Here is a 7,072-nt window from a genome sequence, read left to right on the forward strand (position 1 = left end):
GTTGCCAGGAATGGGGGGGCAGGAGGAAATGGGGAGCATTTACTTAATGCGTCGGGGTTCCTTTTGGGGGTGAGGAAACGTTTTGGAAGTAGGCAGGAACGTGTGCCATAGGACACTGTGGAGGTACTAAATCTCACCGAATTGTTCCCTCGGAAAGGGTTGCTTTTAGGTTATGTGAGCTTCACCTTAATTTAAAATGTTACATATGATAAATAACAGTACTTTTCTGAATGTCCTACAAGGCAAGGCAGTGCTGCATTTGAAGGCCCCACAGCCCCCTGCATTTCACCTTTGGATGAGGAACAAGATTCCCCGCCCCCCGCCCATGTCTAAGCAGGGCCATGTCCTCCAAGCGTCCTTGGAGACACCCAGCTGAGTCCCATCACAAACCAGGCACCACGCTGCTGAGCATTCTCGTGTTTTCCTTCTGACACCGGTTCGTGGTAAGGTGTGTTTAGTCTGTCTGATTAAGCACTTTTCTAGTTTCAGAGGTAGAGCCTGCGGTGGATTTCATTTTTTCCTTTAAATGAGTGGAATTTTCCAGGGACAACAACCCACAGACTGTGGATAGAACCCCCGGGACACTTCACTGGGCCAGCAGTCCCCCAGGGCCCCCTTGCAGAGGAAGCAGGAGGAGCCTGCCCCCAGGGCAGAGGTCTGGGCTCCTCGTGTGTCGCCACTTGCGGCAGCTTCTACAAAGGCAAAGGCTGACTGTAGAAAGGGGGGCTGGACTTGTCCTAACGGCTCACAGGAAACAGTCCTTCGTTGTCTTGTCCAGGGAGGAACAGACTCTCTGTCGGGATGCAAGCCCGGCATGGTGGATCAGGAGCGAGGCTGACGGGATGGGAGGTCACCCGCCCTCCTCCTTGCTGGGGCCTGGCGGAGGGCCGGGGGCCAGCCGAGGCTGAGCTGCTCGTGAACAGACAGACCTTCCAGCATTTAGACACGTGGGGTCCAAAAGGAACTCACACCTTCAGCTTCAAACATGGCTCTGGAGCCCGGGGCCCAGGGGCTGTCACAAGCAGAGTGCATCAGTCAGCTTTCTAACCAAGGTCTATGGGTTTTAATCTCCTGATTTTAGCACCTCGTATGCCTTCATACATGCGGCACCATTCAGTAGCCCAAGACATAAATGCTGCCTCAACATCTCGGAAAATACCGGCTCCAGGATTTCTTTTCCTTCACGTGGTGGCAGTGCCATCAACAGAGAAAGCCTGGTGACAAAGTTCTGTGCACCTGGGGACTCTCGGTCCTGCAACAGAGGAGGGTCTCAAGAATCTGTCACCAACACATCTTTCCCAGGGGAGAGGACTCTACCTAATCCTGGAAACTCCAACTTTGCTGGACATGTCATCAATACGGTTTACCGTCAACCCGGGCCACTCAATGGGGTTTGGACCAGGACAGCCTGGATTTAGCAGTGACTGTAAAATTCTGTGACAGACCCTGGTAGGTCTAGGGACCCAATGGTGGTGGCCCCTTACTGGTTTTCTCAAAAAATGGGGGGAGGGGGATGCCTGGGTGGCAGTCAGTTAAGCATTCGACTCTTGGTTTCCACTCATGTCGTGATCTCAGGGTCATGAGATCGAGCCCCATATCCATAGAATCTGCTTAAGACTCTTTCTCTCTCTCCCTCTGCCCCTCCTCTTGCCCTTTCTCTTTCTCTCTCCAATAAATTAAAAAAAAAAAAATCTTAAAAAAAAAAATAAAAAGACTGAAAATCTTCCCCTATGTTTAAGGCATTTACAGCTGCCCAAAGAGGCTTCTAACTCTGCCTCCTAAGTGCCTGTCTATCATCGAGCTCTCTAATTGCCATGTGGACAAAAAGGTGGAAATTTAAACAAAGTAGATTTCGAAGTGTTAGTGGAAGATGAAAGCTGTTCCAGAAGGGCCTAGGCATGAGAGGCACGCAGAGACACGCGAGCACAGGCCTGTCTCCAGGCAGCATAGTCCCCGAAGCCAACAGAAGTCCACACAAACTTTCTCAGCAAGCCTTGACACTTAACACAACAAGGGGACACATCCAGGACCCAGGAAATCAGACATCTCTTCTGTGGTGTCTGCTAAGAGGCTCCTAGGAGACCCGGCACAGAGACTTCTGAGTGCTCTGTCCCCAAAGGCTCCAAACCCTCTTAGAAAGGAAAGGAGGAGCTCCCCTAATCCTCCTGGGGTGGGTGCTCTCATGGTACCGCTGCTGTTACCCTCCCCCTTTCCAAAGGAGGAAGGCTCGGAGCAGTTAAATGGCGTTCTCCCAGAGCTTGAGAGCCGCTGAGCAGTGGGGCAGGCGGGGGATTTAGGGCCCTTCTGATTCAGTCCAGTGCTCTTGGGTCCTCCAGAGAATGAGGCCTGCACACCAAACTGGTCTGATGCAGATCTGCGGCGACCGGTGCAATTTCAGGGGCTAATTCTCAGCCAGCTGCCAATCACACCCAGGATGGGTTTGCCCCCCTACCATTTATGCTGTCAAGGAAAAGCAGCCCCAAACAGATGTGCCCCCTTTACCCAGGGCCATGGGGTCTGGGCTGACACCTCTCAGTTCCACACCTAACAACCTGTGTCTTTTCAGAAAGAAAATCTGAAGATGTGATCGTCCGCGGAGGCCTTTCCCGCGCGAGATCTCGTTTGCTCACCTGGACAATCTTAGCAATGCATTTAATTGGTTCTTTGAAGATTCCCGGGTTTCCAGAGCCAACCTGTTCAAACAAAATAGCCCCAGGAAGGGACAGAACCTTGAACTTTTATTGGCTCACGCCGTGGCCGTAGTTGGCAGCTAGCTGAGAGTCAGGCCCTGAGAGGAGGGAACAGGACTGAGGGGAGTTGAGAGAGGGGCAGGAGGGCAAGCAGGAGAAAGGAGGGAAAGAAATGCGGCAGCTCTACACCCCAGCCGGCAGCCCACCGCACCGTTTTGCAGAAAGAGGCCATTCCCTGCTGGGCCCACCCACCAGAGAGACCAACCCCACAGCCAAGGCTAAAGGTAGAAAAGTCTAGAAGAGAGAAGGGACAGGAGAGGTGCGAAGAAAAAGATGGAATAAACCAACCATCAGAGCCTCTTCAATCTTAATTCATTTTATTCTACAAAAACTACTCAATTGAAAGTGGAAAAGCTAACCAAAAAAAAAAAAAAAAAGTTTTAATATGTTCTTTCTTCCATAGCAGCAAGCTTTTTCTAACAAGCTTTCTTTAGTGCAAATACTGTAGGCTTATTTTACAGTAAAATAACAAAACAACGGAAAACACCACCAGAAATGCTTCAGAGCAGAGCTACGCCTCAATTTTCAAAGCTATACAAAGATTTTTGAGCTCGTGGGTCCTGCCAGGAGAGGTCTATTTAGTAACCTTCCCAACGGGACCATTTCACCAATACTTACAAAAAGAGAGAGAGAGAGAGAGAGAGAGAGAGAGAAGAAAAAGAAGATTCTCAGAAAGGTAGTTCAATTCCCCCACAGAGCTATAATTGCCTCCAGGATCTTATAGCAAACTTTACTCCACATCATTGACATATCTCAAATACAGATGCACAAAGCCTGGGCTTTTCCACTATATACCAAAATACGATATATACATCTCTCACTGCAGAAAAGACACCCTGATACCTATTCTTTATACAAAGGCGAGTATTTTTTCCTCAACATCAAGTAACCACAAACTAAAATAAATGGAATAAACTTTTAATCATACAGAGAAAATGATTTTTGAGGAATAGGGCAGGATCTTTTCGTTGTATTGTCTTACAATGTAGAACTTTCTTGGTGACCACTGTCCCCAGAGGAATGACCATCCGTCTTTAAAAACAGAACCTTTTTTATACAGTTTATACAACATATGTCACAAATCATTTTAGAAACAAAAAAAGCATCATTAGCCTAAATTTCAAAAAAAAAAAAAAATGAAGAAAAAGAGGGAGAGAGGAACTGAGTATTTTAATGCTGTTTCTCATCAGGCTTACAACACAAAGATGTAAACATTTTAAATAAATAATAAAATAAATGTCAATTTCTTCTCCCCCTCCCCATCCAACCTCCGCTCAGAATTTGACCCAGCCTTTCCTGAACACATCAGCACTGGAAAATGAAATCCCTCTGTTGATGGATGGCCAAAACACTAGAACCGTGAGAATATGTCAAATTAGTAGTTGGACAACTGAGTTTCCTTTTTAAAAGCTACAGGAGGCACACTTGGAAATGTACACACACACACACACACACACACACACACACACACGAGGGCGCGCACACACACACACACACACACCCAACCTGTCAATAAATAGTGAGATGCTGGCTTTTTAAATGAATGCCAAGAGGACTCAACAAGCAGAAAGTAGCAAGACCACTTAAGTTTTAAAAGAGAAAGTTACACACATCACCTATCCTATTGGTCCACAAATTCTATAAGGACTCAGGTTACCCCTCCAGCCGTCTGAGGAGTACAAAGGAGCACATCACGAGGGAGAGGGAGAAGAAGTTTGGAGGGGGGAGGATACTGTGGGTGATGGGTCTTTGCAAACAAACCTCAGACTGAAGGCAATCTTGCCTCAGATCTTTGAAGAAAGACTTTCTCACCTTCAAGTGTTTTTGTTTGTCCATTACATGGGGGCCTCGAATAGGGGATACCCTCATCCGTTAGTCTTATCGTAAAGAGGGTATATTTCTAAAAGTGCCTAACACAGTGCCTGGCACATAGTAGGTGCTTATGCCTTTCCTTCTCAAAGGGGCCGTGTGATATCTGATTGGGAAGGACACCAACTGGAAAGGTAAACGGTAAGATTACAGGAGCACTGTCGGTCCATCAGGGGAAGGGGAGAAAGTTCCGATACCTGTACCACTGAGCCCTCCCTTAGACGCAGAGCCAAGCGGGAGTGGAGAGGCGACTCTTTTCCTCAATGCCTGAGAAAACGAAGCAGTAGCCTCTGAGGGCTCCTGGCTGAGAGGCTTGTGCGACCGGCCTCAGTGGACACACCTGGCCTTTCTCACAGGCAGAACAATGATTGCTTTCTGAAAACTTCCCCCGTGAATTCTCTGCTTACAGCTGGCTCTGGCCATTGCCCAAGCAAGCTTCACCTGGGAATCTCCTCTCCTTCCTGCGTCAGCAGCTGTCCCCGTCCACTCAGCCGGAAAGAAGAACTGGTCCCGGAGAGGCCAGCCAGGTGGCCGAGAGGACGGTGTGGTTCACACTAGCCTGTCAAGGAGGGCCTGCCCTATGCCGTCCCAGAGCTGCCTGCAGCCCAGCTGGAATCCGCACCAGCTGCCTCATGGCTGGGGACACAGGGGAGGCCCAGCGGTTCCCAGCCCAAGCACGAAGGCACCCCCAACCGCAGCTGTTCCTGGAGTGTGAGCTGTGGAGGAGAAAGCGGCAGGCCTGGTGGCTGGTAATCCTGGAGCAAGGGTGTGTGTGCATGAACTCAGAGAACAAGCCAGAAGTCAGGAGGACATGCTCATGAGTTAGGGGTGCGTATTCGGCCTTCCCCAAATAACCTCTGGCTTTGGGGGAAGCCAAACCTCGACCTAGAACAAAGCCAGAGGGTCCTGAATGGGACAGCTTAGGAGCTGCTCAAGTCCTACGGGGTGGTGGAGTTCCTGCTTTCCGCTGGTCCCAAAGCCAACACAGCCTGAAATCTGAACCAGAGCCAAGCTCCGTCTCAGGAATGTCCAGCCTGGCCCCAAGTCACAGACTGTGGCCTGCCCTGGTTGGGATCAATGTTGAAGAAAGTGGGGCACAAAAGGACTTTTAGAAATAAAACACCAAAGCAGCTTCATTTAAGAAATATATATATATATGTGTATATATATGCAAAAGCAGCAAATAGCTCCCAATTGGCCACAAATACCGCTTGAGATGATTAAGCCTTTCAGAGCTGAGGGCACCCCGTTTTCCTTGCCCACCGCCTGCTGTTCCTGGCTGACTTCTGTTTCTTCGATTAATCTGAAGCCAGAAACTCAATTGCCCAGTCTACTAAGCAGTGCCCCTCCCAGAACCTCTGGGAAACCAGGAGGGCAGCCTCATCGCCAAGGAATGTGGGAAATAACATTTTTAAAGTATTTTTGGACAAAATCCATTTTCTTTTAATCTCCTCTCTCTGCGTGGCCTAGCCTTTCACAGGTCACTTGCAGTCGGAGCAGGCTGGGTCTTTTAAGCACCGGACCGGACCACTCCGTTCCGTGTGCTCCCTTCTAGGCACGGAGGGGGGATGGGCAGTCAGGAAGGACCAGCGCTCGGGGCCTGGGTGTGTGAGGGGGCAAGTGAGCCAAGGTGTCACAGCTTGCTCTCTCCGCGTGCTCTCTCTCCCTCCCGAGTCTAAAAGTTTAAACCCCGCTGGGTTTGATTTAAATAATATCTAAATAATTTTAAATTATTATACAATGATCTCTAGAGCGGAATCACAACAGCAGGGTCTCCCCCAGAGCACTAGCCCAGCAGAGGCCCACCCCAGATCAGCCAGAGAGCTAAGCCCTAGGGAGAGAAAGGCTCAGAGGGGTGGGAGGCAGAGAGCAGGAGGCCGGGAGGTCTCCCTCCCCACTCCGGGCCCCATAGGAGGGGGGCGCCTCTCCCGTGGTGGGAAGCAACACATCTTATCTCTGATTTCAGCAGCCGCCCCACCCCCCAACCGCCCCAGGAATGGCAGGTAAGCCCCAAGCCTTAGAGACAGCTCGGGCCAGGGCCAGCGGTTCACAGCTGGCTGGCTGGACCCGAGGAGCACTCCGGGGGGAAGGAGTATGTAAAAGAGAAAGCACTCCTTCGGGGAGCAGGTGACCACAGAAGGTAGAAAAGGCCGGGCAGCTCACCGAGAGGCGAATCCCACTCTGCCTCCCTCCTTCCTCCCCTGCCTTTCCATCCACAGCAAAAGTGCCTTGGAGGCTTGGGGAGGGGCCACTGGGCAGCAATCTGGGGAGCGGCCAGGCCCACGCTCATTAAATCTCTGTGGGTGGCGTCACCCTGAAAGCCAGACTGGGGGAAGGCAAAGCCAGTAGGGACTTTGGAGTGATGTGTGGTTCCTAGGGAGGGACGCCTCCCTGGTCTAGAGAGAAGGGTCCAGGGGCAGGATGGCGAGGCAGTAATTATAGGAGACGTCCTG

This window comes from Mustela lutreola, chromosome 9 (genome assembly GCF_030435805.1).
Source record: "Mustela lutreola isolate mMusLut2 chromosome 9, mMusLut2.pri, whole genome shotgun sequence".
Lineage (NCBI taxonomy): Eukaryota > Metazoa > Chordata > Mammalia > Carnivora > Mustelidae > Mustela > Mustela lutreola.